Below are 10,296 nucleotides of genomic sequence, written 5' to 3'. Positions count from 1 at the left end.
CTTTCTTCATTTGTCTTTTCTTTTGTCCCTACACCTTTCATTTTCCTCCTCCCCTCTCCTTTCCCTTCCTTTTCTCCTCAAATTCTTTTTCCTTTCCTCTTTTTTCTCCAGTCTTTTTTCTTTTCATCTCATTTCCTTACCAATCTATTTCTCCTCTCCTCTCTTTCTCTCTTTTTTGCTTCTGCTTCTTCCCTTTTCTTTCCCCTTTCTCTTCTTTCCTCTCCTCTTTTTTATTTCCTTTCCTCGTCCTTCATCACCTCTCTCTTCTTAACATCTATTTTTCTCTTCATTCCTCCTCTCCTCTCCATTCCAGTCAAATAAGCTGTCAATGCCACAGATGATTGACGGGTCAAGGTGGACCAGACTCTTCCTCCATCCTTGTCACTCAGACAGTCTGTTTGTATTTGTGTTTTTGTCTCTGTCCGTGTGTGTGTGTGTGTGTGTCAGCAGGGCGGTGGGTAATAGCACTGAGACAGCAGTCTCAGAATGAGAGGCGAGTATCGCCTCGGCGACAGCTGATGATTAGATTGCATAGACTCAATCAAAAAGCGGATGTTGTCCTCAGCGATCGAGGAAATGATTCTGCCTCTTGTGTATCTTTAAAAGAAAACTCTTTTTGGAACGAGCATATAAAAGAGAGCCAATAATTAATTGAGGAAATAGAGATGGAGTGGTAGTGGCGGGGAGGAAGCGCGGGGGATTACAACCAAATGTCACTGACAATTAATTTTCCATCGCACAAAGGCAGAAAATGAAAAGAGGCATAATCTGTTGAAGTCAATCAGATCCTAAATCCCCGTGACAAGCGCTATCTATGATTAAGTGGCTGCTTCCACGCCAAGGTACCTTAATTAATCTATTTTACCTTGTCATCAGTTTTGCTTCCTGCGAGTCGTTAGGAAGTTTCCTTTAATGGAATAAGGTTTAGGAGATCTGAGCCTTCCATCACCATAAACGTCAGTCAGAGGGAAACCGAGGGGGAAACCAAGGAGAAGAAGTGGCCTCGGCCCAGGCTATTTGCTGGAGTTGGAGAAACATACAGTAACTCATTTTTCACTTAACACCACATCACTTTGTCAAGGTGCGTCATTTTGACTTTTACTTTGAAAGAGATTCTGATACCAGTGTAGCCTCTAATACTGCCTAAAACACTGCTTGTGAAAAGTATTGGAAAGTACTGGAGTTTATGCAGCGATCCATGACCACATAATTTAGCCCCGATGAAAATCTGCTTTACAGTAGTTTTATTTCTTTTTCTGTTTTCAATGACTGTCAAACTGGATACTAAAAGAAAGTTCTATGTAGTTCATTGTTTGGGTTTGTTCATGTTTGTTCATGTCAATGTTGTGTGCGCTTTTTTTTAATGTTTTTTCCAACGTTAATAGAGATTTCTAATGTTGACATTTTCATCTTATTTCGAAGGCCTATTTTTTTGTGATGAAAAAACTGAAAATGGGTCAAATTTGACCCCAAGCCCAACATGAGGGTTAACCTGAGCCAGACCTACAAGAATGATAGCAATCATATCACATTCATAAGTGGTTAGTAGTATACAGCTGTTAAAACATAAGGAAATACATATCAATATATACATATATATATTTAAGATTTTCCGGTAAGAAAAGCCTCCGATACTACGTAAAATGCTGGTATTGGTATCGGAAAGTACTGGGGTTTATGCTTTGATCCAATACCACGCAATTTACCCCCAAAGAAAATCTACTTTAAAGTTGTTTATTCACGGGTTTTTTTCCATTATGTAAAATAAAATAAAGTTCTGTGGCGTTCAGTGTTTGTATTTCTTCAGGTTTCACACAGAGTTTAACCTGAGCCAGACTTACAACCAAGACAGAAATCATATAACATCCGTACAAGGATAGTACTATACAGTTGTTAAAACATAAGAAAAAATATATGACACCGGTATAAATACTGGTACCCGGTATCGGCCAAAGTTATCAGAATCATTATTGGAAAGCAAAACATTGTATTGAACCATCTCTACTTTTTTCATAAAAGATGTGTCTTTAGTCTCTTGGGAGTGTCATTTTCCTAAAAAACTATTACTCACTGGTAAGCTATGCGGTACTTGTTGCAAGGTGTTTGCCCCAGATAAGTCACCACACCCATCGCTCCGCCAGAACACCCCCGGCCAACGGTGATGAATCGTCCATTGTGATTGTGCGTCATCATTCTTATAGATGACAAGCAAACTACAGGGGCTCACAAGCTGGGATGCATTATAGAAGCCGATTGACCCACCACTTGTTTTACACACACACACATTCAACACGTTTTTTTTGTCTAAACACACTAATGGGTCTTTATTTGTCTCACAGAACATGAGAAAGTTGCTTCTTTATCTCCCATCTGGAGGCATTTAAACAATAAAACAGTTGAGCAGCAATGAGAGGAAACCTGTTCCAGTCCGAGTTCAGCTTTATTTACACTGCTTATCTCCCCTCTAGAATCAACACAGCCAGGCCCCGAGCTGCACTGTTTATTCAAATGGAGCGCAGAATAATACGGCTCCAGCCATCAAATCCAGGAGCCTGAAGTCATTTGTGTGTGTGTGTGTGTGTGCTGGGTGTTTCTAATGGCTTTATGTTCCAAAACCACACGCTTGACGTCCAACGTCTCACCAGCCAAAGTGATATTGTACAATAACGTATGCACGATTTGATTGGATAGATATAGATCTTTTTATAGGTGAGACACATTTTCCTCTCTGCTGCTTTTGTCTATTAAAAAGTATCTAATTTGAAAAGTATTTACAACACTGTAGCCTGTGCTTGCATGTTAACATTAACATTGGTTGCTTTGATACATTAGCTCACGGCTAGTTAGCTAGCTAATGATGGAAACATGCTCATTAAGTGTAATGAGTCTTGTTGTGGAGTGAAGACTAGGATCAAGGAAGGCGTTTGTCACAGTGAAACAAATCACCTCAGAATAACAACCAAGTGTAGCACATTTGAGATGCCTCTGAATGAAATCACTCAAACTTGGCACTCATATATGAGTATTATGTTATGTGCCAGCAGAATCATGATTAACATGGACAATCTGCTTAGAGGATATATTTGGCTTTATAATTAGAGCTCATTCCTAAAAGAACTCCTCCAATATGCAATGAAATACAAGGCATGCCCATGTGTATGGGGTCCCAATAATACAGAAAATATCTCAGTCGCGCCATCCGTAGAGGTCTTCGGAGGTCTCATTGCTTTCTATGTCCGACTTCGGGGTTGCTCAGGTGCCCCCGGAAATTCCACGGTATGTCCTTTTCGGCCAGAAGTCTGTTACCTTTCACTTTCTTTGTTGGAATTCCACTATGATTCTACTACTTTTACTATGACTATGGATACCTGGTCCTCAGATCTCTGCAGGGTAAATCCAGACAGCTAGCTAGACTATCTGTCCAATCTGAGGACTATGGTTACCTGGTCCTCAGATCTCTGCAGGGTAAATCCAGACAGCTAGCTAGACTATCTGTCCAATCTGAGGACTATGGTTACTTGGTCCTCAGATCTCTGCAGGGTAAATCCAGACAGCTAGCTAGACTATCTGTCCAATCTGAGGACTATGGTTACCTTGTCCTCAGATCACTTGCTTCCTAATAACCAAGACATGGCCTGGGACCTGAGTTGGGTTTGGTACAAATCCCATTGTTTTATGGCTTGCTGCAGATCTTGGATCTGTGTTTGTGAATATATAATCCCCAAGTGGATCCAAGTAGAATCTTTATCAAGTAGACTCTCTGTGGAATTTCGTATTTACCACAGTAAACAGGCTCTTTTTGGCATGGTCTTTATTGACTTTCTCTATTGGCTTACCTGACAAGGTTCTGCCTTGGCAACCAGAGACAGGTATTTACATTCACCGCCCAATCAGGAGGTAGCATGCCCTATAACGCATTCAACCAACCACCTTTGAGAATGGACATGAAGATTTTGGTTCATGTCTAAAGTTCTTTAGATTTGACTAACTGGATGGATACAAAAGCACCGGTGATGTATTTTAGCTGTTACCCAGCCATAAAGCTTCTCAATCTACACTAAACTGCATATGTCTCATGCAGGCCTCCCTGCAGCTTCACATACAGTACTTAGGGAGTAGGGATGAGCGAGTACAGCATTATCTGTATCTGTATCTGTATCTGTTTACCACGTGAATTATCTGTATCTGTACTCGGACAAGGCGGGGCCTAACCCGGAAGTAGACAGAATTTAATCCGGAAGTGGGTCAGGTTCTCTTGAAATGTGCGGGGCTTTAACCTGTACGTTATTTTAAGCATGCAATTGATATGAGTTGATCAGAAATTGTTATATTTATATTAGAAAACTATTTACATGACAGCATCAAGCTTTAGATCAATGGTGTTGTCATGGTAACAAACAAACTATATACAGAACGTTTTGCAACAATGAATACAACACATGCGGTTGCAATTATGAAGTAAAATGTAATGAACAAGAGTTTTCATACTCGGTATAACTTTCTTTTTTTAACTTTCTTTCTTAACTAATTTTTTTTATTTCCACACCAAGTATGTGTGAGTGTGTGTGTGTGTGTGTGTGTGTGTGTGTGTGTGTGTGTGAGAGTAAGAGAGAGACACAGAGAAAGAGAGAGAGGGGGTGGAGGCAGATGCTGTTGCTCAGATCTGCATTGACTTTAATGAAGCCAGCTGACAGTTAAAAAAATAAAAAATCTCCGACGGCAGAGACGCAACGGGAGTCACATTTAAACCAAGCAGCATGTCTGAACGTGCACGTTTACCAGAAATCTACTGGTTACTGTGTAAGTACTACAAACCGAAGTTAAAAACAAACCTGAAGCTGAAGAAACCCTAAACGTTAATGGAAAAGACCCGCGGACCTGAGTGTCTGAGGGAGAAGGAGAGAGAGAGGGAGAGAGAGAGAGCAGGAGAGGGAGCGCTGTTCTCCGTGTTCTGTGTGTGAGCAGAGCGTGTGTGTGTGTGTGTGTGTGGGGGGGGGGGGGGGGGGGGGGGGGGGGGGGGGGCACTGTGACTATCACAGAACGCAGTCACGGCCAGCTGAGGAGTTGTATTCAATCCGAGTACAGACATTGACTCGTATTACTCGTATAATACTTGTACTCGGCAAAAGTGCTTTATCCGTATACCGGATACTCGTTTTAGCTGAGCACTCGGCTCATCCCTATGAGGAAGTCCCGTCCCAGTGTCAGAGGGCCAGAGAGGAAACAAGGGGTCAGCACGTGGAGTCAGATAAACTCCATTCTCTAAAACTCTGGCTGTCAAAATGGCAAGCACTCTCTGTCCTCGTTAGTTCCAATCATAACAGAGAGTCAGGGAGAGGAGGGGCGACTGCAGAGATGGGGGGCTGGAATGGGAGGAGAGAGTTACAACAACAAATAAAAGCCATTTGAGTTGCATTGGCAAAAATGTGTTGTAATAGTGCTGGCAGCAGTCAGACTAGAAAAACAAGACGGTTGTCTTGTTTTTCTAGTCTGACTTGACTTGACATTAGGTGACATGTATCATATTGTCTCCCGCCCTAAATTAATCATTAATAGTTCCAGCATTACATTCTCTTGCAATGTGTAGAATCTTGGCGTCTTGGAGGTGCTGGCCGATATAGTGCAATATGTTAGGAAGGAGACACATCACTTTAATAAAACACTGAATTAACCCAGAGAGAGCGAACATCATTTAGCCATGGCGTTCCACAAGGCTCAGGGCTCGGACCAATTATATTCACCTTATATATGCTTTCTCAAGGCAATGTTATTAGGAAACAGTCAATTTTCACTATTATGTGGATGATTGATGTGTCACTACGAGCCATCATCATGTGCTGTAGTGTGGGGGGGACACACAATCACACAGTTTGATGAAGTACTTTAACTTGCACCTACAACAATCTAGCTGTCCTCAATTTAGGACGTCCTGTACATCTCATCGGTGTTTTTTCCTGCATCCACCTTGTGTGAGTTTTTAATTTGATTTGATTTTTTAATTTTAATCTGTTTATTGATTCCCAATGGGGAAATTACAATTTACACTTTGTTAGTAATCACACACTACACACACACACATGCTCAGGATCTATACATGCACTAATGGAGAGATGTCAGAGTGAGTGGGCTGCCAGCTGAACCAGCACCCTCAGCGGTTGGGGGGGTACAGTGCCTTGCTCCACAGCACCTGGCAGTGCCCAGGAAGTGAAGTGGCATCTCTCCAGCCACCAATCCACACTGCCTACTTTTTGGTCCACACGGGGACTTGAACCAGTGACCCTCCGGTTCCCAACCCATCTCCCTATGGACTGAGCTACTGCCACCTACTTCGTGTGTGTGCGCGCCTCAGTCGCAGGGAGAGCGGAGCAGCAGCCCCCCGCCCACTGCAGCAAGCCAACCGTATTGAAACAGCAGCAACTTTCAGCAAAACCTTATAGTGGAAAAACGTTCCGTTGTTAAATTGTTTACAGGTTGGCAGGACGCCTTTCGCTGTACGCACATCTCATTATCATATTAATAACAGGGAAATGAATTTGACCGGTTTTCACTCCCGCTTGGTCAGTAGTTGCACATGGGACTGCTGGGATTGTCGCGAGTAATAAAAATGTGATGGGCGGCTCCGGCTGTCAATCAATGTCTTCCAGTGATGCAGGCCCTTGATTGGTTTGCGCCCGTAAGCAACTGCATATTCTGCTTACCGACTCAATTGTCATTGGCTACCAGCCAACGTGGCAGAATTACAGCCAAAATGACAGTGTTACCGATTGCAAAATTCTCCTGCATTTGGCGGGTGTTAATAAATGCATAAAAACCTAGTGAAATGACATTGTCCACAATCAAAAAATTATAGAAATTGAAAAACCAATATTCTAGCTACAAAAATGGCAGAATCATCCACAGTCCATGGCATTTCAATAACCACTTCATACACGCTTCACGAAGACATATAGCCCAGCAACAGTCTATCTTAAATAACACTTTTTGGATTACATATGACGTTGCCACCCTGCATTGTCAGTGCAAGCCCCCACACACTAACCCAAAGTTGTGTATTGTGCGATTGACTCAATAAACAGAGTGCACTGTTTTTAAAAATCTCCCCCCGCTTAGCTTCAGTTACTTTTGTATCTTCTGACTGAGTCTCCATGGTTGGGAGTTTAGCTCCTTTCATACTTCAAATATATTCTGGTTTACTGACTGCTTTAAATCCTTATCAGAGCTGTGTTCAATTGTGTCAAATGCAAACAGATTATACTGCTGCTGTCCCCTTCATCAAAAACTATTTCAAACCAGTTGGAGACCTTTAGTGTGAGGCAGCACTCACAGATGCAATATGTCCGTCACCTTGTTAGCGTAGCGTGCCAAGCATGGCTAGTTTGCCAACATGTCACCAAGGAAAACATACAGAGTTCTTTTTTTGCTGTGCTGTCCTGTGAAAAACCATTGGCACCATCCCAGCTCACCGCTGCACCCTAGAGATGGGAAGTAACGAAGTACAAATACTGCACTTAAGTCGATTTTTTTATTTTATTTTACTATTTATTTTTGTGGCAACTTTTTACTTTTACTCCTTACATTTTAACACAAATGCCGGTACTTTCTACTTCTTACATTTTAAAAAAAGTAGCTTGTTACTTAGTTTTGTACAAGAGGTTGTCTATCAGGTGTGATTGTGAGAAAAAAGTGACAGAAAAGAAAAAGAGACTAGCTGTCCGGAGGATAATCAGCTGAGATTGTGTGTGTGAGTCTTACAACTGATAGTTTCTGTTCATTTAAGCCTGTTGTTGTATTGGTCTATAGTTCTTGCACATTTAAAAGTTAGCTAGTGATTTAGTTGTTTGTGTTATTCACCTGTTAGCAAAGTTGCACTCGGCTGTTGATTCGATTTAATGGAGATTGTTGAACGCCCTTGCTCCCCTTTGTAATTTAGGTGCATTGTGTACAGTACATGTTAGAGTTACACTGCATTAAGACAATGTAAGTAATAGTGGGTGTATTGTTAGTATTTGCTAGCATATATATTCCTATGCAATGTGTATGGTAGCCTTTACAATGTTATTTATTTCTTTGCAGAACCACACATACAAACACACACAAACAGCCATAGCAGAGCCACGCCCATGTTTGTAGGCTACTGATACACTTGATTGTAATAAAGCATAAACAGAGAGAAGTTGTCTCTGTCCGAGTTTTAACAGACACACCTGGGGCCAAGTTGGAAACAGGATTCAGCTTTAAATGCAGTTGTCATCTAGTCCTCACTAACAAGTTTCAGATAATTTCACTGGAGTTACCGTCATTAGTGTTGAGGTCATCAATACCGAATTTTATCTAATTGGATGAGACTATACAGTGTCCTACTGTAGGTTGCACTTGACGCACCACTACAAGACGACGCCACAGATTAATTCACGGCAAATCATTGCGGCTTGATGGCGCTAACGCTACACATAGTAGTATGGATGGCAACATGATAGAAAATGAAGAAAAGCAGAGATCCCAGAGATTTGGCATACACAAGCAGCAAGAAATTCCCATCATCCTCGGCCTTATCTGAGAGAGATGTTTGAGATAGTAGGCATCAAGAAGGACTCCTGGCCAACTTCTTCATTAACGTCTGTTTAGTAATTTATATTTTATCCATTATTTTCTTTCTAGAAGCCATATCTGAGCACACAAAAATACATGTAGATTTCTTTAAATGTTAAGGGGAATATTAAGAAAGAGAAACTGGAACTGTGAATTCTCACGAGTCCCAGTCTCTGTCCCAGTAATCCTTTATGGGATGTTTTAGGCCTATTGGCATACATCCATTTCAAATGTAGCCAATGGCATATAAAGAGCCTTTTCTCAGCGTGCACTCTAGCAACATGTGTGTCTCATCCAGGTAGCTTTACATAAAAAATGGATGTCATTCACAAGGCTACTTTTACTTTTATACCTTAAGTAAATTTCCAAGCCTGTACCTTGTTACCTTTACTTGAGTAAAGAAATTAAACCAGTACTTCTACTTTTACCAGTGTTTTTTTTTAACACAAATACTTCTACTTGACTACAGGAAGTGTGTACTTTTGCCATCTCTGCTGTACCCACCTTTGTTTGGATGAAGGATGGAGCATGATGCCACCACTGTACATAATGTTGCATACTCCAGAGAAAGGTCTGAGCCAGGTACCTGCTGGAATAATCGGCCTATCCGTGGACCTGATCACTCTCTGCAGGCTTCTTAATACAGTCCAGAGTACTTTGCAGTAAGTTTGTGCCTCTAGGGCTTATTTCTATCCAGGCTTATCAGGTAATTATTAATGCATGTTTAAATCTCATTACTGGCTCCTGACTGTTTTCTAGACAATCTAATAAAATGTACCCTTTTCAAAGTCACGGATGTACACTAAATCGTAAAATTCAACCTCACTTAAATAAACAAACCAGACCAACAATAAAAACCAACTGAGTGACAGTGAATAACAATCTAATGTGAGTGCTGTGGTATCACATCTGTAAGGATTTCCTATTCAGGGAATATGACATATGGTCTTTATGTGTGTGTGTGTGTGTGTGTGTGTGTGTAAGAAATGCCCTTATAGCTGCTGTCACTGTGTAGAAGAGTGGAGGTGAAGGGCAACCGGGTGGGGGGGCAGGGCTACCGCTCCTAGTTCCTGGCTTGACTCAGAACAGCTGTGTCGATGGCACTTTTACAACAGCACAGTTGATTTGTTTCTCTGTCTCTCTTTTTCCCCATGCTTTATCTCTCTCGCTCTCTCACTCTCTCTCGCTCGCTCTGTCTTTCTTTTATTAGTTTTTTTGTCTCATTTGTCACAAAGAAGCCCCCTGCAAGACAATCACATGCATCAGTTTTACAGTGATACTATGGATCATCGGACGTACATTTCCAGGATAGAGGCCGGCTTTGTCCCTCACTCTCTGCTCTCTGTGTGTTTCCGTTCTCAAACCAACTCAACCTCGGAGCTAGCAAGCTACACGCTGAAAAATGCAAGTTCTGAAGAACATTTTGATCGTCCAACAAGGCAAGCCTGCTCGGTTCTTTGGTGGGACTGCTGTGGAAAAAGAACACATGGTGATACACTGGTAAGAGATTATGAGGTTTAACCATGTATCCAGCTGCTTGAAGTAGCTCACGTTACTGTATGGTGTCAACAGTTAACTTCATTTAAAGGAGAATTCCGGTTGATTTCAACATGTAGCTCTGTTTTTTAAAAAGTTGTAGTGCTGTGAGTAAAGAGACAAATGAAACCAATCGATGCTGCCTACACCGTGTTATCCTCCTGCTAGAGT

Source organism: Etheostoma spectabile, chromosome 11 (assembly GCF_008692095.1).
Source record: "Etheostoma spectabile isolate EspeVRDwgs_2016 chromosome 11, UIUC_Espe_1.0, whole genome shotgun sequence".
Classification (NCBI taxonomy): Eukaryota; Metazoa; Chordata; class Actinopteri; order Perciformes; family Percidae; genus Etheostoma; species Etheostoma spectabile.
The sequence above is the reverse complement of the archived record's forward strand: the minus strand, read 5'-3'. Positions refer to the sequence as shown.